The sequence below is a fragment of the Peromyscus leucopus genome, chromosome 9, assembly GCF_004664715.2.
Source record: "Peromyscus leucopus breed LL Stock chromosome 9, UCI_PerLeu_2.1, whole genome shotgun sequence".
In the NCBI taxonomy this organism is placed as follows: domain Eukaryota; kingdom Metazoa; phylum Chordata; class Mammalia; order Rodentia; family Cricetidae; genus Peromyscus; species Peromyscus leucopus.
Genome location: NC_051070.1, coordinates 61,608,658 through 61,628,770, shown reverse-complemented (window position 1 = coordinate 61,628,770; position 20,113 = coordinate 61,608,658).

Genomic DNA, 20,113 nt, shown 5'->3' with positions numbered 1-20,113 from the left:
CGATGTTGCCAAATATCCTACAGTACGACCCAAAGAATCCACTGGCTCCTAACATCAGCCAGAAGGTTGAGGACATCTGGACTAAACTATCAGCTAGAGGCCTAGGACCAGTAAGTGTTTCTACATGTTGATATGTAGATGAACAAGGTTGGAGGAGAACATTCCTCTCCTCCAACCCTGGCCAGGCTAAGAGGGAGGAGCAAGTTAGGGTACTGGCCATGTTTAGACAAAAGGGCATCTACTGCATTCTGCTATTTTAAAAAAAGATGTTACATGTTTTTCTCATTTAGAAGGAATAGGCTGAGATGAAACCTTACATTCTTTGCTTTTATTTACTCCTGTCTACTACAACTGTTCTTGGAAAGAGTTTGTAATTTTACTGTCTAAAGTTCCCCTTTTTTTTTGCCTTGTGATAACCATTCATGGTATGCATGCATGTGCATGTGTGCATGTGTGTGTGTATGCACACATGCATGCTCTTGCATGGAGCCCAGAGGAATAGGTTGGTTGTCCTGATTTACCATTTCCTGCTTTATTCTCTTGAGACAGGGTCTGTGATTGAACCCGGACTTCACCCTTTCTAAGCCTGACAGGCACCATGCCGCCACAATAAAGCTTTTAAAAACATGTCTGTTAGGGATGAGAATGCAGGTTGCTAGACTTGTACTACTTGTACAGTAAGCACTCTTATCCACGGGTTCCCCAGGGTAACTATTCTTATCTTGAATTTTATTATCTTAGCTGTATATGTGAGAGCACATGTGTGTACCACAAGCACGAGAGAGAGGGGAGAGAGAGAGAGAGAGAGAGAGAGAGAGAGAGAGAGAGAGAGAGAGAGAGAGAGAGAGCTATGACTGATGTTAGGATTTCCATGACCTTTCTTCTTTGTGACAAGGTCTCTCAGTTGACTCTAGAGCATGCTGACTCAGCCTCGTCTGCCTAACTTGCCTACACCAGATTTTTATTGCAATTATGGCAGCTATTTTACATAGCTGTTAACATAAAATTTACTATGGCAAGTTTTTCTATAGTTCCGAGGATCCAAACCTGGGTCCTTGTGTTTGCAGGACTGGCACTTTACCACTGGTCACCTCCCCAGCCCCTCTGGACCGGACTCGGAGTAGAATCTTTTACCAAGCTTTGTTTTTTGTTGCGATTGTGTTGAGAGTCCCAGCTGAGATACTGCTGAATGCTCTCCTCAGTTTTGGGCTGTGGTGCTTGCTTACCTCTCCACGTGGCCCTGGTTTGATTCCCAGCACCACAAAAACAAATCCGCAATCTCAAACAGCTTCACACAGCCCCACTCTTTTGCAGAATTGTGTTAGATACTCAGTTGGAGAAGTCCGTGGGTTGTTACTTTGTTTCTCACATTCAGTTGGAAAAGTCTGTGGGTTGTTACTTTGTTTCTCAGAGGCAGGCTTAAAGCTCTTTGGGCAGGGTCACCCTTGACTCCAAAGCTATGGCTTCGTGTGTGTGTGTGTGTGTGTGTGTGTGTGTGTGTGTGTGTGTGTGTGTGTGTGTGTGTGTGTGCCTAGTGTTGCCATGCACTTACATTTTTTTGTCTCAGTGCTCTCATTATATTTAATCAGTTGTTGCCTGTGTTTTAAACAGGGATTCATGACATTTACTAAAACTCGGGCGTGCTTTTTTATAAGTAGAAGCAATTCTGCAAGTGTGTTCAGTGTACTGTGATGTTAGGTGGCCATGCCTACACAGTTCAGATCCTTCACAAATACTTATTTCATGATGTATTTCTTATGGGAAGCACCACCGATCTGTTAGTAGAAGTCAGCCATAAACGAAGACAAGGTTGTGTGGTGATATTGTGTTCCCCAAAATATTGTGCACCCTAATAAATTTATCTGGGGTCAGAGAACAGAACAGCTACTAGATATAGAGGCCAGAAAATGGTGGCACACACACCTTTAATCCTAGCCTTCTGGAGGCAGAGATCGTGAGTTTAAAGCCACACTGGAAACAGCCAGGCATGGTGACTCATGCCTTTAATCCCACGGAGTGAGCCTTTAATTCTAGGAAGTGAGAGCAGAAAGCAGAAAGGTATATAAAGCGTGAAAACCAGGAAGCCTGGTTAAGCTTTTAGGCTTTGGAGCAGCAGTTCAGCTGAGAGGCATCCAGTCTGAGGAAACAGGATCAGCTGAGGAACTGGCGAGGTGAGGAAGCTGTGGCTTGTTGGGCTTCTCTGATCTTCCAGCATCCATCCCAATACCTGACTCAGGTTTGATTTTATTAATAAGACCATTTAAGAATCATGCTGCAAGGTTGTTCATAGCTCTGTCATACACTTTGTGTGTGTGTGTGTGTGTGTGTGTGTGTGTGTGTGTGTGTGTGTGTGTTGTATCAAGTCAGGGTTATATTTGCTTCCCTTTGTAATTTAATCTAGAAGAATTGGCAGTGTGGAAGTGTCATGCATGAGCAGAGCAGGGGAGATATTTTTGTCACCTTATGTGTAACAACACTGTGTAGCAGGTCCCCAAAATATCTACAGTGCTTTTTCATACAGAGAGCGAATCAGTTCTCATTCATGTTAACAGGTGTCTGTGTGTGTGTGAGAGAGAAAATGAAATGTTGGCCTAATTTTTTCACATCATGCCTTTTTTTTTTTTGGCTTTTTTTGAGACAAGGTTTCTCTGTGTAGCTTTGTGCCTTTCCTGGAACTCACTCAGTAGTCCAGGCTGGCCTGGAACTCACAGAGATCCGCCTGGCTCTGCCTCCCGAGTGCTGGGATTAAAGGCGTGCACCACCACTGCCCGGCCACATCATGCCTTTTAAATCACTCCAGTAATGTAATATATGAATTACATGTATCTGTGGCCTATGTGTATACACATGTATGTATCTGTGCATGGGTCTTGCATAGATATGAGCTAGATTTAACACCTGTATTCTTCATAAAGATACACTAAAATGAAACCCAAATTCAGTATCAATTCTGAAGTGCTTTAAACCAATCTTTTTATTACAAAATCTATGAACTTATAGGAAAGCCGAAAGAATTCCACAATGAACAACCCTCCTGGAGTACCACTTTCCCTCCATAACTGACATTTTAACAGACTCTCTTTATCACAAACAGATCCATTAACTCAACCCATCCATTTATCAACACTTCTTATTTTGGGATATGTTTCAAAGTAAGGTGTAGACTTCAAAACACTTTATCCCAAGCCATTTTGGCATTCACGTCTTTAGCTCCAGCTAAATATTTCTGTTTTTCCCCTTTGAGGTAAAAAAAAAAAAAAAAAAAAAAAAAAAAATTACATATAATGAAATGTACGCATACACAGTGGACTAAGAATTATGATAAAAAAATTAAATGCACACAGCTGTAAACCTTCATCAGGACTGGCACAGAACGTCGGCATCATTTCAGAATGCTCCATCCCGTGCCTCCAAGGCACCTTGTCCTGCGTCTTGACCACCATGGAGTAGTTTTGCTTTTCCACAATTTACAACCGTGCAACTGCTTTGGGGAGGGGAGAGACCTTTTAGTTTATTGTTAATGCTGAATTTGTGTTCTGTATTGCTCAAAATGAAAGCTTTTCAACCAGGTCAGAGCGGTGGCTGAGAGTCCAGTTGACAAGCGAAGGCTTGAAGTGCATTCTCAAGCTGCTCATCCTCATGACAAGAGCGAGAAAGTGAAGAGGTTTTGGAAGAGAAACTGGTTTTAAAAACACACATTTATAAGAGTCTGGCCGAAGGCCTTCACACAGACCTGCTGGGCCGGCTGCCACTTGGGACAGGCACGTCCCCCTGGGGGCGGGGCAGGGGATTTTCCAGTCCAACACCAGGCAAGGATGGAAGGTCGGCTCTTGCGCTTCCTTCTTCTCCCTGGTTCTGGTTTCCATCTTCTTCCACGCCCGTCCGCTGTAAACACTGGGGACTGGGGGGTGTTCCTTCCCACAGTGTTCCGGAGAGAGCAAGGACAGTTTCTCCACTCTCACAGGGTGGCTGTCTCCGCCGGACTGGGGAGGGAGAGCAGCCATCTCGCCTGGGTTATGAGTCAGCAGCTTTCCCCTCCCACCCTGGGAGAGGCTGTGCCAGGCGGCCTCCCTCCCAGACTGGAGCACAGAGGTCCCTAGGGACCCTGTCTGCTGGGACGTGGAGAAAGTGAGGGCAGGGCGCGGGCATGCCACGTGTTCATGAGTGTGTACACTCGGCTGTGCGCGTTCTTACACAGCCTTCCTGGGCTCCTAAATAGCATTTGAGAGTGGGTACGTACGGGAAGGCAGGACACAAATGCAAACTGGTTAAATTATGTCTAGAATGTACAATGCAATTTTCAAAACATTGTAAAATCTCCTGAAGAGGGGTTTTCTTTTTTAAGTTTTTGTTTGGTAATTATAAAAAGTCTTAGACACAGTACAGCTCTTCAGTATGCAAGCTCAGGAAGCATAACCAATTCTGTCCCCAGGAGATGACTGTGTTCCAAGCTCAAATCTTTTTTACTAATTTTAGCCTCGGAACCATGTACACTTTTGAGTTAAAAGCTGTCCTATTTCTGTTTTGGAGTTTGTTTTTATAAAACCACATATGTTAGATGATGATGAGAAACTTTCTAAGGTCAGGATGCATTGTGAATTGTGTGACTTTCCCTTGATTTTGAACAAACATACGTTAAAAAAAAAAACCCTGTGATTTACTTATTTTCACATAGCCTACTTGCCTCACAAGATTTATTTTGGTAGTCACTAAAAAGTAAATTTCTGAAACCTCATATTGTGTAGAAATATCTCAGGAATTCTGTCTAGGTTTAACAAGGAGTTCTGTGGGCTTCCCAGACATGGTATATGTCCGGAGGTTGAAGTAACATATTCTTGAAGGCATAGTTACATATGCTTATACACATTAGAGACTACGTTGCATGCGTATATCTAAAGAACATGCTAGGTGGTATTTCTGCCACGAGGTCTGGATACAGTGATACAACTTTTAATTAGTCAAAGGCTTTAGTGAGGACAGCTTTCTGATTCAGCGCTCAGCAAACACACAGGTGCTGCATCTCGCACATTCCTCTTGTTTAGGAAACCTCAGGATGAAATCAAAGTCCAGCGCTTTCCCTGCTCTAGATGTAGCTGAAACCGCCTGCCCTGTAGCAGCTGTCAGACACATCGTATTGGCTGTTGTTCCTCAGCAGGGTGATGTGTGACTGACTCCTCAGGCCCCTTGTGAGAAAGGTGGACATTTCCTGGAGATTAAGTAATAAGTATTTTGGTCTCCGTCTTGGTAAGAAGAATGCGGAGGGAGTGTGTCCTGAACCACAGAGATCCTGAGTTTGGTAGGCTTTTCACACTGGGCCCTCAGCACTGCCGTAGTGAGCTGTCTGTGTCAATAGTCTCTCCTCCAAGGCCATTTTCAGTTTAACACAAGAAAAGCGTTGCAAAGCCCTGTCACGGAAAGGAGGCTAACCCCAGAGTCTATCCAGTCAGAAGCAGTGTTTCCCTAAAATCTCGGGATGAGCCGCGTGCAAGCATTTTTGTTCTAAAATGGAGTGCTGGCCAACAACAAATGTCTTCCTATTCTTAGGTGACCACAACACCAAGAAAAGTCTTTTTCTGAACAATCTCCTTAAGGATCAAGATTGAGTTCAGCCTCAGTCAAGCACTGCCCAGATGCTTTCCTGGGAGTAAAGGGGAATTTCAGGGTGGTACCTGATACAAGTATCTGAAGATGCTGGTTGTCTGATGGGCGCAAGATGCTGTGCACAGAGGTGTTGGGAGAATAAGAACCTTTTCTTATAAGAATATTTTTGTCTAGCATTTTATGTATGTGTGTCTTAGTTTAGGAATTTGATGTAGTACAAGCAGAACTCTAGTATTCAGTTGCTGACTAGACATAGCATATTAACTTTCAAATATCTAAATATATTAATATTTCATGTTTTGCAAAAATGCCCTTACTTTTTTTATGAGACTCACATGAACAACTTTGAGAACCATTTTATAAACAACACTGAGTTAGTGTCAGCAGGTGCGTATATGTGTGTATGCACACACACACACACACACATGTATGTATGTATGTATGTATGTATGTATGTATCACATCTATTGAGCCAAACAACAGCAGTAGCTTCCCCACAAGGGCCCATGACCGCTTCGGTCATGGGGTTTGCGTGGGTTTATAGCACCAGGGGGGAATTCCCTCCTGTTAAATGAGCCCAAAGTCTGAACACAAAGTGTTGGTTACCCCTGCTACACACTTGTCACTCTTGTGCCAGTGGGCACATCTTGCTTGGCCAGTCAGTCGTATTGCCTGTAAGGACCCCAGCTGAGTAGGAAAGTTGATGAAAATGCTGTCCCAGCCAAATCTGCATAGCACCTTCCAGCAATACAGCCAGCTGGAGGAAGCATCCAGCCCAGCATCAGTCTTCAGCAATAGGGTCTCGCCATCAAGTTCTGGTGGGCAACCAATAGCAGTGGCAATTGCTCGTATTGTTTTGGGGACCTCAGGGGCCTCCCCACTCAAAAGTTTGTAGGCAGATAGCCAATCTCTGGCATAGGGCTTTCATTTAATAACTTATGGCTATCTTTATTCACCCATACAGGGTAGAAGAGGAGTAAATTCTAATTCTGGCATTGTCTTGGGTGACCCTGGGTAAGCCTGAGCAGTTCCATGGGTGTGTGTGTGTATGTGTGTGTGTGTGTGTGTGTGTGTGTAATTGACTCTGAAAGAGATATTTTGGAGAGGCAGAGAGGTGTAGGGAAACTGTTGTCATTGAGAGAGGAAGCCTGTATTGAGTGCACAGGCGTCTTGTAGTGTATGCAGAGTCTATCTGCTTCCCATGAATTTGTCCTTAGGGTTTTTTTTTTTTTCTTTTGGCTCAAAGTTGTTCTGTTGTGGTCTCACCTGAGAGTGTACATCTATTTATCACAGCATGCTTTATTAAAAGAAACCACAAAGAGGGAAGCACAGCAATGTATGAATTGCCCAATGCACGGTGATTACTTTTTCTTTAAACAATCTATTATCTTTCAATGGAGTCATAAATTAGAAGAGGGTCATTATGTTACTCATATATCTCTCTTCCACCCAAAGGTCTGCTGCAGTGAATTGTTTTGGATTTGGTTTGTCTGAACACCCATCTTTGTTTAATTTTTATTGTTGAGATATATTTTTTTTATCAGTTATAGAATTTAGGTTGTAAATTTTTCTTTCAGTGCCCAAATGTACTCCATTATTTATGGTTAGAAATCAGTGTAGCCCAGGCTGGTCTGGAGCTTGCTCTGTAGCAGCTGGCTGTGAACTTACCTTCCACATGCTGGGATTGTAGCATCTGATGCTTTTGGTACCTCACCTTTTGTGACATAGCAAATGTCACACATGATGCTTTTGGTACCTTACCTTTTGTGGTGAAGCACTTTTCCTTGGATTCTTTCTATTAATGGGTTTCAGCATCTTGATTGGTGTCCACATATGTGCATATTTATTTTCTTTGTGACTCACTGAACTTTGTGGCTACAAACACTTCTAGGAAAAATGGTTAAATTTTGGTAAGAACAGAGAGCTGTTAAATTTAAATTTGTCCTATCCAATTCCCCCTTCTCGTGGCGACCCTGGAAATTAACAGCCCACAACACAGTGAAACCAGCAGGATTCTAGCTACTAGAAAGGGCAGAATGGGGTTCTAGCTCTTTCAGTCTCGGTCCTGGAGATGTTATTATCTGACTTTTCTGGTACTTTCTTGGAAAGCTTGTCTTCATGTGCCTTGTGTCACCTGTTATGAACAGCTTTTTCCTTGGGAATTTTGCCCAAAACATTGAGAGACAGACACTGAAACTTCAGATTCCTGGATTGATAAATACCAATTGTAGTAAACAATGGCCAAACCACAAGCCAGAAAAAAAAAAAAAAAATCTGGGGACTGATGCATCCATAGAGGCCTTTCAGAGACTATGTCCAACATGTCTCTGGAAGTCTAAAAAAGTACTCACATAGATTCTCAGGATTGTGTGCACAATGATCTCACACAACAGAGAATAGCCTCAGAGATCTCACTTTTGATTCTTAGATCCTCTACCTAATTATGAAGGTTGTACAATCAGGAAGTGAAGGGGGAGGGCAGCATTGTGAACGCCTCCATTGAGTATTGAAATCATGCCATACACATAGTTCTTCAGCACAAACTAGAAAACACATCAATTCCAAGCAGCCAACGAAGTCCATAGTGAATACAAACCTCATGGAATTTGCTTCAAAAGTCACTGAACCAGGACCAGAAATAACAAATACCAACAACCACAAACTTTAGGAAATGGGGAGAGTCTATATTGCACAGTTCTCTTGTTGTATGAAGTAAAACTTCCATCTTCAACAGACACTTGAACAGCATGGAAGGAGATGAGAAAGCAGATACCATGTGCAGGAGAAGCATCCTTAGATGCAGAATGCCAAGAAGCCCAGAGTGTGGGCTCTCTAGACAATTCCTCTGAATTGGTTAAATACACCCAGGGAACCTAGGAGCATGTGAGGACACTAACTCAGGGTAAGATTCTACAAAAAAAGAGATATAATTTATAAATGAAAATAAAGAAGAGGACATAACTTAGTGGTAGAGTACTTGTCTAGCATGTGCAAGGCCCAGGGCTTAAACCCCAATACCACCAAAAATTAAAGAAGAAAGCTAAATAGAAATGGTTGAGGTGTTACCTCAAACATTACCTCAAAATACAATAATGGAAACGAGATGTTTGCCAGGAGACTGAGCAAGTTGAAACAGACAGAAGGCAGAATGAACAACCTTCAAGATGGGTCAGTTGGGATCATGCAAAAAGGAAATGATGTAAACAGTGCCCAAGGCCAGCAAAGCCCTCCTTCAAAATGAGGATGGAGACACAACAGCCCCAGATACACAAAATACCAAGACAGGCTATTGCTAGAAAATTTCTCCTGTAAGAAATACTGAAAGGAATCATCCTGGCTAAAGTAAAAAAACGACACTAGATGGTGTTTTAAGTTCAAATGACAAAATCCAAAGCATTTGTAAAAGTAACACGTACAAAGGGTGTTTGGTAATGACTGAAGGGCTGGCCAAGGATATATCCCAGTCAGTAAAATGCTTGCCATGTGAGCATGAGGACCTGAGTTCAGTCCTAACCATCCAGGTTGAAAGTGAGCATGGTGGTATGCACTTAAAACCCAGTGCTAGGGAGGCAGAGACAGGAGGATCCCTGGAGCTGGCTGGGCAACCATTCTGACTTAGCAAACCCAGGTTCCAGTAAGAGATGCTGTCTCTAAAAATAAAGTGCATGGCTCCTGAAGAATGACAGCCAATGACAGTTGCCTTCTGGGTTCCACACACATGCACCTGCATATATATGTTGTCTTAGTTAGGGTTTCTATTGCTGAGAAGAGACACCATGACCATGACAACTCTTATAAAGGAAAACATTTCACTGAGGTGGCCGCTTACAGTTCAGAGGTTCAGTTCATTATCATTCATGGTGGGAAGCATGGAGGCATGCAGGCAGACGTAGTGCAAGCTACATCTTGATCAGAAAGTAACAGGAAGTGGACTGAGTGAAGCTTGAACATATATGAGACTGCAAAGCTTGCCTCCACAGTGACATACTTCCTCCAACAAGACCACACCCACTCCAACAAAGCCACACCTTCCAATAGTGCCACTCCCTTTGGGGACCATTTTCTTTCAAACCACCACACATGTGAATATGAACACATACCTGCATACATATTCACAAGAGGTCAAAAGGTCAACCTATTAAGAAGACATAAAAATCATAAACATTTGAGCATCTAAGATTGTAGTCACAAAGTAAAAGTGGATCAAATTAGAAAAATCGAAGAAAGTAGTGAGAAATTTTACTACTCTATTAATATTGAATAGGACAATTAGGCGGAATATGAACATAGAAAGATTTAATAACACTATTAAACAAATAGTTCTGACATGTACACAATACTCTAGCCAACAATAGCAGAACACACATTCTCCCGAGTGCATTAGACGATTCTCTGTGGTAGAGTTTATGTCAAGCCATATATTTATTGGTATAAAACTAGTATAGATAATTTAAAACAAAATGAAGAAGCTTATTTGGTGGCCACAGTGGAATAGAATCATGAACACAAAAAGTCACAAAACTCACAAAGATATTTAAGTGACACACAAAGGCATTTCTTGGGAGGTAATTTTGATTGGTAATTCAGTGTACGTTAGGAGCATAAATGCATTCACCTTAACAAAATATAAGCAAACCAAACTGAGCAACATGTACAAAGGGTTATAAACCATTGCCAGATATGATGTATCCAAGAGATACAAGGAAGAAATGATATGATATAATATGAAAATTAATCAACACAATGCATCATATTAGCAGAATAAAGTAAAAAAGGCATGCTTCATCTCAGTACAGGCAGAAAAACCATATGATAAAATTCAACACCCTTCTGTTATGAAATAAACTGGAAATAGAAGGAAACTTCTTCAGACTGGTGAAGAACCTCCATAAAAATCCCATTGCTAACATTATATACAATGAAAGATTGAAAACTTGTTCTCAAGGTCAGAAATAAGACAAATCTGTTCATTTTCACTGTTTTTATTCGATGACATCCTGAAAGTTCTATTTAGCGCAATTAGTCAGGGGAATAGTTTGCATCTGGTTTTGAAGAATTAAAATGATGTAATTTTAGATGGTATGGTCTTGTGTTTAGAAACCCTAAGGAATCTGTAAATATGATTAAGTGTGGAAGTTTGAGTGAGAAATGTCCCCCACAGGCTCAGGCATTTGAACACTTGGTCCCCAGTTGGTGGCACTGTTTGGGAGGTGGTGTAGCCTTGCTGGAGGAAGTAAGTTACTGGGGGTGGGCTTTGAGAGTTCTTAGCTTCACCCCCAGTTTGCTTTCTCTGCTCTGTGTTTACAGTTAGGACGTGATCTCTCAGCTTCCCACTCTGCCTGCTGCCCTGCCCTCCCCGACTCCTGACACTCACCATGATGGCCCCTCCCCCACTCCTGACACTCACCATGATGGACTCTCCCCCACTCCTGACACTCACCATGATGGACTCTCCCCCACTCCTGACACTCACCATGATGGCCTCTCTCTCACTCCTGACACTCACCATGATGGCCTCTCTCTCACTCCTGACACTCACCATGATGGCCTCTCTCTCACTCCTGACACTCACCATGATGGCCTCTCTCCCACTCCTCTGGAACTATGAGCCAACATGAACTCTATTTCTTAAGTGTTTTTTGGGCCTGGTGTTTTACCATAGCAATAGAAAAGCAAACTAACACAGAGACCTAGTAATGCAGATCATTACATTTATAGGCCACAGGGTGGATATAAAAATCATTTCTATTTCTATATAGTAGCAATGAACTGTCCAGAACAATTTAACACAGTCACTTCACTTAAGGAGGATCAAGTATAATAAAATACTTTAGGACGATTTTCACAAAGGAAGCCCAAAACTTACACCCTTAAGCCCACAAAACACTGTTGTAAGAATTAAGGGAAGCCTAAGTAAAAGGCAGGCAGGGCATCTTTGGTTCATATTATTGTAAAGGTTGTTTTATAATTTTAGTGTGTTCATTATCAAAATCTCAGCTTTGTTGGTGGTGTGGCAAACCAGTAATCCTAGCACCAGGAAGCCAGACCTGAGGCTCCCTAGAGCTTGCTGCCCAGTCGGTCTTGCTAAATTGGTGAGCTCCGGGTTCAGTTAGAGTTTCTATCTCCAAAAATAAAGTAGAACTTTATAGACTTGTAGCCCCCTCATACATGCATGCACATCTATGTCTATGCATGTACTTATACATGTGTACACCACACACATGTCACACACACATACATCACACACATGTACACAACAGAGATGGGGAGAATAAGTAAAGGTAACTTAAAAAAATGAGGGAGGGGCCTGGAAGGATGGCTCCACAGTTAAGAGCACTGGCTGTAGGCAGCTCACAACTACCTGTAACTTTCCGGGATTATATAACACCTCTGGCCTCTGTGGGTACCCACACTAATGTACACATTACCCACATGCAGACAAATCACACACACAAACACACACTTAAAAATAATAAAAAAATAAAATTTAAAACATAAAAAGAAAGGACTCCAAAAGTATACAAGCAAGCTAAGAAGCATATGTAAACTGGAATAAATAAAAATTAAAACTTTTGAACTTCAAAAGACACTATCACGACAGTGAAAACAGCTGGGCGGTGGTGGCACAGGCCTTTAATCCCAGCACTCAGGAGGCAGAGCCAGATGGATCTCTGTGAGTTCGAGGCCAGCCTGGTCTACAGAGCGAGATCCAGGACAGGCACCAAAACTACACAAAGAAACCCTGTCTCGAAAAACAAACAAAGAAACAAACAAACAAACAGTGAAAACAAATCCCTCATTGAGAAGAAACATTTCTAGGAATTTTCACATCCAATAAAGGCAAATTGAGACTATATAAGGAATAGGCATCATTAACAACCCAATACAAATATCCCAAATAAAAATGTACAAGAGTTTTGAATAGATCGTTCTCTGAAGAAGAATACAGATTATTAATAAAGACACAAACAGATGCTGAACATATTTGACAATGGGGAGTGAAAAAAATCACAGCTATAGCAAACAGGAGAACAGTGAGAATAAAGACAGTAACTTGCTGATGAGACTGTGTGAAGTCAGAAGCCGTGTGCATTGCCGGGAGAAAGGGAAATGGAGCTGTGTTGGAACCCAGACTGTTTCTCAGGAATTTGAACAGAGTACTATGCAACCTAGCAACTACACTTTTAGATACAGCCAGGAAAAGAATATTTATCTACACAGTAATGCACACAATGTTCATAGGCTACTCATTATTCTTGAAACATGGAAACAACCCAAATGTCTGTCAGATGATGAAGAAAAAAACAAAATATTGTGTATCCATATAATGGAATATTATGTTAGTATAAAAAAGGAATTAAGTACTAATACAGTACTTAATTAATGCAGAATACATTAAACATTAAAGCAGACACAAAAGGCTATGTATTGTAGGATTCCACTTACCTAAACATTTCAGATTAGGCAAATCTATTGGAACAGAAATCTATAATGGTTGATACGGATTTCAGAACAGTGAAGTGAGCAGCTGCTATTACTGAGGTTTCTTTTGGAGTGATGAAGGTATTTTGTGATGATGGTGGCACAATATGATGCATGTGCTGAAATCTATTGAACTCCATACTTCGATGGATAAGTTGGATGGCTTGTCAGTTACAGCTCAGTTAAAAATGGTATAAAATACTTGATCAGTAAGCCTTAAAACCAAGTTCATCAAAAGCAAATGAAGTCTGAGAAACTACTACAACCCAGAACACCCTAAAGAAACCTGACCACACACATGTGCACAATGGAATTCTTCAGCTGTGAAGAAAACTGAAACCATGGAATTGACAGAAAAATGGGTGGAGTTAGAAATATGATACTGAGTGAGATAACCCAGACCCAGAAAGACAACTACCACGGGTTCTCTCTCATTGGTAGTTCTGGCCTCCAAATTGTCAGATGTAAGTATATAACCCATTGTAACGACAGAAACCAGGAAAGGAAAAGACTTGGGGAAAGGAGCTTTAGAGAGGGGAACAGCAGGTCACAGGTGATGGGAAGAGGGAAATAGGAAAAACAGGGAGGACTTTAACTGGGAGCATCATTAATAGAGAGGGGGAGGGAGGAAGGAGGCATAAATAGCACTAAGGATTTTTGAAAAAAACCTCAGGGAGGCAGAGTGTTTTATGTGTACTTAAAAGTATGTATATACACATGAAGTTACATCATTAGGAGTTATGCCAGATAGTTTCATGTCAACTTGACACGAGCTAAAGTTATCTGAGAGAGGGAACCTCAATGAAGAAAATGCCTCCATAAGATCAGACTGGAGGCAACCTCGTAGAACATTTTCTTAATTAGTGATTGATGGGGGAGGGCCCAGCCGATTGTGAGTGGTGTCACCCCTGAGCAGGTGGTCCTGGTTTCTATAAGAAAACAGGCTGAGCAAGCCATGGGGAGCAAGCCAGTTAGGAGAACCCCTCCATGGCCTCTACATCAGCTCCTGCCTCTAGGATCCTGCCCTGTGTGAGTTTCTGTCCTGACTGCCTTCAGTGATGAACAAAGATAGAAGTGTAATAAACAAACCCTTTGTTCCCCAAGTTGCTTTGGTCATGGTGTTTCATCACAACAATAGTAACCCTAACTAAGACAGGATTGATGCCCCCCCCCCCGCAAAAAAAAGCCATACATTATCTAACAAAATCTCTAGTCCCAGGCATGAGAAACCTCAAATTGTTGGGTCCGGGAGTCTAAGAGATCTCCCAAAACAACATTGGCTATTGCCATTGTCTGAGGTTACCTCCCAGAATTTGAAAGTAAGTCCCTATTGCTGAAGACACCATAAACGCTGGACAGAGGACTTAGAGGAGTTGAGTTGGTCTGACCTGAAGCCTCTTCCCTGAGGACTAGCTCCGTAGTGTCTGAAGGTGCTGTGTGAGCCGCCAAGGGAGAAAAACTATCAACAGTCCTACCCAGCTGTAAAGCCTATGAACCACAACAATGACCAGCATGATAGGATATCTAAAGATGCAACAGTGGCATTTATATCCTGGGTGTAACCAGCAGCTCTCTAACTAGACTTAAGGCCCATTCACTAGGAGGAATTCATGCCTGGAGCTATAAACTTAGCCAACTCCCCATGGCTGGTGAGGCCCCAGAACCTAGAGGAGAACCTACTACTGCTGTTCTTTCCCATCAGTGTGATTCCCAATGGCATTCTAAATGTCCTTACACCCACAGAGAAGTGCAGCCCCCACCCCCCCATCAGAGAAGCCTCTTTTTGCAGCAGATGAAGACCCTTACGGCAACCCACACAACTGGTCAAAAAGCAGAAAGCAACGGACTGTGTGTGCCCAGGCCCAAATGATACACCTAAGGCTTGGGGAGCATTGCAGAAGAGGGGTGGAGAGATTGTAAGAGCCAGAGAATCAGGACATCTGCTGTGAGACTGTGTCCTTGATATAGAATAGGGAAAATGCACCCAGGGAATCTCAACAGCATGTCAACAAAGATGGAGGGCGGGGGGGAAGCTCATGCCACAAATCAGTGGTTCTTAACCTGTGGGTCGTGGCCCCCCTCCTTGGTGGTTGACTGACCCTTTCACAGGGGTCACATATCAGATATCCTGTATATCAGATATTTACATTATAATTCATAACAGTAGCAAAATTATAGTTATGAAGTAGCAACAAAATTTTATGGTGTGTGTGTGTGTGGGTCACCACAACATGAGGAACTGTACTAAAGGGTTGCAGCATTAGAAAAGTTGAGAACCACTGCCCTAGACGAAGAACTAAGGGCAATTAATGGTTGCTGAGAGAGAGGGAATTAGTTTTCCTTAGGTATGAGCCTCCTAATTGGTTATCCAATTCTAAGCCATCATCTCTAAAATCATACCTATAGGTGCAACACTAAATGGACTCAGCAGGTTGTATTTATACATTTATATGTATATACACGCAACAAAAGCAAACAGTAGAGATAATACATGAAAGCATAAAGGGGGGCTTGGGTGTAGGAGAAGGGCGATGGTAGGAGAGGAGAGTGGGGGCAGGGTATAGTAACAGGAGATCGAAGATGGTCAACGTACATTGTACACGTTTGGAATGTCATAATGAAGCCCATTAGTTTTAACAATTAGTAAGTGCCAGTAAAAATGAATTAAAAAAGAAATAGGAAGAAAAGAAAAGAAAATGCCTACAAAATGAAATCTGATTTGCTGGATGAAATCCTGGATCATCAAAAAGACATTAGAGAAAAATGAAAGGAATCTGAATAATGTTTGGACTTCAGTTAATAGTGTATCAATATTGATTAATTGGCTCATTGACACTGTGCCAATAACAGGAGAAGCATAATGTAAGGTGTATGGGAAGTTTCAGAACAACATCACAACAATCTAACATTGCTCTAAGACGGAGTTTACTTAGAAAGAAGTAAGAAATGACAGAGAAAACTGTAACTAGACTGTATTGATAGGATGGTTAGACATTAAACCTTAGCAATAAATAAGATCTTGAAGTTCCTCCTAACCACGCAGGCTGTGGTTTCTTATGTAGTTTAGCCATTTGGGGTTTGGACTTCACCAGTCAGCTTCTTGGATAGACCAGGTCTCAGTGCAGACAAAGAGACACAAGAAGCCTTTAGAGGAAGGCACCTTCTCTAGACGTGTCTCCCAAACCCATACATAAGCTGTGCTGTCCATCATCCTGTGGGGTTTGGTTTCCATCAGTAAATAAATGTACCTGCTGGTGGTAGACATGTTCTGAGCACCTGTGATGTCAAGCGTCTGGGAGAGATCAAGGAAAACTCAGTTCCAAGCTGCACATTCAGTAGTGGACCGCACGCACCCGTGTACAACTGTAAGCCAGCGTGAGGAAGTGTGGTACTCTTGGATCACGATGATAGGCCCTCTCTGAGGCTGGAGACCAGAGTGCAGTTCCCAGGGACTGCAATATGGGCCGAGAGGAAGTGCCAGTGGGAAGAGTTCAGGGAAAGAGGAGGGGGCACTTCCAGCAGAGGGGATGACATTTGGAAGCCCCTGTGTCTGATTGCAGCAAGTATTTTTGGAGGAACTGAAAATTTGGAGGCAGAGGGCCCTGAGGCGTAGGGTAGATACCAAGGTTGGTGCTCAGAAAGAGGGTGGTTGAGTGGAGGAATAGGAAGGGCTCAATGACACTCGGAGGTCAGTGAGAGTGTTTGCTGTGACAAGGATCTTGGCAAGATGCATATGACAATTCATGCCCAAGCACAGAGTGTAGGATGGGATTTAGGAAGCAGTGACAGAGCCAGGAGACTAATAGGGACACTGAAGGCCCTGGATAAAGCAAGGCCCGCTGGGAGAGTCGTCTTGGAAGAGAAAAAATTAGGAGAGAAAATCAATAAGAAAGCTATGGAAGAGACAAATAATATAATTTATAGATGCGTATACCGCAGGTACACAGTTAGCTAGACTAAAAAAAAAAAAAATCCAAAGTATTATAAAATTAAAAAGCAAAAGACAAAACAACTATTTAACCAGCCCAAAGTGTGTGTGTGTGTGTGTGTGTGTGTGTGTGTTGGTGCACGTGTGCCACTGAGCTAGATTGGAGGTCAGAGGATAACTCTGGGGAGTTGCTTTTTCTTTCTGTTGCTCCTTCGAGTACTCCAGGCTAGCTAGCCTCCAAGCTTCAGGGTGATTCCCCTGTCTGCGCCTCTGATCTCCTGCAGTAGTGCTGGGATTGAAGGGACATGCTACGGCATCTGGCTTTTGACGTGGGATCAGGGGGCAGACTCAAGAGTTAGGCTTACAGAACAAGCCTCTTTAGCCCACGGATCCATTTCTCTGCCCCTCCCTACTTTTTTTTTTTTTTTTTTTTCGAGACAGGGTTTCTCTGTGTAGCTTTGAGCCTTTCCTGGAACTCACTTGGTAGCCCAGGCTGGCCTCGAACTCACAAAGATTCACCTGGCTCTGCCTCCCGAGTGCTGGGATTAAAGGCACGCGCCACCACCGCCCGGCCCTCCCTACTTTTTAAGGACCATTGTCTCTTGAACATAGTCCGTGCAGTTTTTCAGGAAGTTGCTTTCTTTTTTTTTTTTATCAGATTATACAAGTCGTGTCCCCCATAATTTGTGTCTGTTTTTCGCTTTGCTGATGACTGTGAAGTGGCACTTGTGTTGTGAAGTTAGACTAAAGGGAGTGTCAGAATGAAGCTCTCAGGCCAGCTTGGTTGGGTTGCCCCTGCTAGTGAGGGAAAGTCAAGACCTAGCCCAGCTCAGTGACAACAAAGGCCAGATGCAGGGTCAGCTGTGACCCTGCAGACAGACCCAAAGCCATAGTGCATGCAGCTGCTGCCTGGCTGCGTAACGAAGATTGCTCAGCAGAAGCATCTTGGCTGTCTGAAATGCAGCCTTTGCAAAGTCCTTTATTTTTTTTCTTTACAAGTTTTTTTTTTTTTTTTTTTTTTTTTTTTACTCAGGCATGCTTTTATGGCATTGGAACATTTTGCTGAATGACTTGGCACTATTGGCAGGCAGCACATTTCCAGATTTAAATTATAAGAGAAAAATCAGCAAGGGGTAAGTTCAGCTGCAGGCCACTGGATACTTACACTACAGTTCTCTCATGGAGCCCTGGGCTACTTTATCCCATGGGGACCAATTCTGCAAGGCATATTCAGCTGTGATGGCCCTAGATGCTTGCTTTTATGGCTCTCAGCCACATTCAAATTGTGACTGTGTTGTTATCACATTGTAAACATTATTCTTAATATCAGAATGAAAATTGGGGGATGTGTTAAGAATCAGCATGCAAAAAATGGGCCAAGTTGCCCTGGTCATTTTCCTCTGAGCACCTAGGGGCTGCAGGAGGTAAGTGCAGGTTGTAAACAAAGGGGAGAGACATTAGCCAATGTTTATTGACTTTATTTCAGAGTGCATTTAATGGATTAGGTTCTTGGTGGTGGGATAATTTGGAAGAAGCACACTGATGTTCTCTGATAAACAGCTTTCTGAAAGAGCCCAGAGCTCATACAGATGGGCCGGAGGCTTCCAGACCTTTTAAAAGTGTGATGGCAATTGCCACTTAAAACTGGTTTTAAATGTCTGGTGTGTCTAATTTTATTTTTAATAATTGGGAAGGACTAATGTGAAATTTTCATTTTAAATGGTGGCTCTCAGCAAATTTGCCTAATGACAAAAGTTTCAGCCATTTGTCCTGGAGATGCCAGGTATTTGTGTGCCCAATCACAGTGGCCCCTGTGGTCCTAAGCAATTATGTTTTCTAATGACAGAATCCCACCCTGTTTATTTCCTCCACTCCCTTTCTTCTAGACCTACCTCAGCTCCTAGACCTAGGTGGTTTCCTGCCTTCACACTCAGGGATATTCCAGCCTCCACCCTGTTTAACCAGTTAGTTACCAGGACTCGTGTGCTCTGACCTACAAAGGTTTTAATGTGCTGCTTAGAAGGAAAAGATGAAAGGGAAGCCTTGGCCAGTTAGCTAAGATCCTGGGAAGTCTGGGAGCCAAGTAGCCATTTCTGTCAGGTTTAAATTTGAGTGACGAGGAAGCCAGTTGGTGAAGGGAAGCAAATACAACTGAAATGTGGAGAGAGATCAGATGAGAAGAGAGGGAGGAAGGAGGGAGAGGGAATAGGAGTGGGGGAGGGAGGGAAGAGGCAGATACACTGCCTGGGGTCCTGATGGTCTCCAAGCTAAGTCTAGCTTGTTCATCTTTAACACAAAACTGATTTTCCTTGTAGTCAACTGAACGGGGCTCAATCAGTACCGCCAATGAGTAGTTATCCTTATCAACGCTATCTGCCTGTGTGGCTGGCAATGGTTAAATCTGGCAGGTGGTCCAAACCCAACAAGCAGTCAAGTCATAAAACTGGTTTCCAGTCATAATGAAATCTAGAGCTGCTGCTTTGGCGTTCAGTCTTCGTGATGGTCAGGCTCCAGAGGCTGGTTACATTGTGGAACCAGGGTGTTCCTGCAGGAGTGTGATTTTTTCTCTCATCCTTAAAGCTCTGGTACCTTCTGGCTTACTAGTTGGCTTTTCCTACAGCACACCAACTATGAGAAACCTACCTGTGTCCTGGACGGCTGGACTGAAGACAGGGGGGAGTTGTGAAACAAGGCGGAGGGTGTGAGCGTGTCTCTGATGACTAAGATGGTGCCCATGTAGGAGTCGATTCAGTAATAAGGTGCCTCCCGCTAGAGCTTGAGTTGTTTGCAACCCCCCCCCACGCTTTTTAGCAAACCTTGTTTTGAATGTCAGAGTGCACAGAGTTGGTCTCTGGGGTTGGGCTAAATTCGACTCCGTGGGAGAATCAACCTAGACTTCCAAATGTGGTCACCTCAGCACAGTGGGTGGTGCAAGGCCAGTTTTCCACTCGTGCCCTGTGGACTTGTGGGGATCTCACCCAGAAATGAGAGATGCTAGATGCCATTTTAAGGCAACCCAAAAATGTTAGTTGAAGAAGGATCCTGAGACAATGTCAGGCAGTCCTCCGATGGGGCAGGGGTGGAGGGTGAGGCTTCTCAAGT